The following is a 1,038-nucleotide window of genomic DNA, read 5'->3' as shown; positions in this document are numbered from 1 at the left end:
GTATTCACTAATGTCCTTGGTCTGAGCCTGGGCCCTAAGGAGAAGAATGATAGAGTACTCCAAGACGTTCGCCTTATGCAACTGGCGGGTCCATTGTCTGAGACGGGGTCAACCGTGGGGAGACATGCTTAGGAGGACAATTCTATTTTGGGCAAATTAAATTTGAGATTACCATGCGTAGCCTCAAGAAGAAACACACACACAGAATTTGTTATGAAAGAGAAATAGAAAAATAAGGCAGAGTGGAGTAAGCTTTTTCGGTCTTAAGATCAGAAATACTAGAACATTTTTATATACTTCTGTCCATTCAAATACAGTGAGTAAATTAGAAATATACGTCATAATTCATAGCCATTTCTGATACAAAAAGAACAGAATAATTAGCTGTAAGAAATCCAAGAAATAAAAAAAGAAAGAAAGAAAAAAAAGAAGAGAAACTCAAGAAATGAAAATTAAAACAAGAGTAAGATAGTATTTTTCACCTAATGGAAGAATGGGAAATTTTTTTAATATCAATAACATCCAATGTGGAGGCAGATTTGGGAAAATGGGCACTCTTGTGCACTTTCTTTTTAATTTTTTTTTCATCTTTTTTTAGGCGAGGCAGCCCTTGGCTGACCTCACAGACTGCAAGGACCTTGTCATCTTACAATCCCTTGGCCTTAAGTAGGTTTTATATATATATAAAATATACATATGTATTTTAATGCCTACAGCACCTGGTCTTCCCAGGTGGTCTCCCATCCAAGTACTAACCAGGCCCGACCCTGCTTAGCTTCTGAGATCAGATGGGATCGGGCTCGTTCAGGGTGGCATGGCCATAGACTCTTACGCACTTTTGACAGAAGTATAAATTACTATAATATTTTCTGAAATCAGTTTGGAGATCGCTATCAAAAGCGATTAGGTGAAACGATCCTATTTTAAAAGTATCCTGCAGAAACATCCAGATAAATGGTCAAAACTGGATGGATAAGGATGTTCATCGCCCCATTTTTGATAAGGAGTAAGGAAGTAAATCATTTTGCATCCGCATAA

The 1,038-nt window shown here is 37.5% G+C and overlaps 1 non-coding gene across 1 annotated transcript; it reads right to left on the bottom strand.

Moving 5' to 3' along the window:
- Positions 1-707: 707 nt before the first annotated feature.
- Positions 708-826, bottom strand: LOC112482370. The gene has a single exon (XR_003047292.1). It is a non-coding gene; the product is annotated as a 5S ribosomal RNA (ribosomal RNA).
- Between the last annotated feature and the right edge of the window lie 212 nt (positions 827-1,038).

Source organism: Pteropus alecto, unplaced genomic scaffold, assembly GCF_000325575.1.
Source record: "Pteropus alecto unplaced genomic scaffold, ASM32557v1 scaffold195, whole genome shotgun sequence".
In the NCBI taxonomy this organism is placed as follows: Eukaryota; Metazoa; Chordata; class Mammalia; order Chiroptera; family Pteropodidae; genus Pteropus; species Pteropus alecto.
This window is presented reverse-complemented; position numbering and strand designations above follow the sequence as displayed.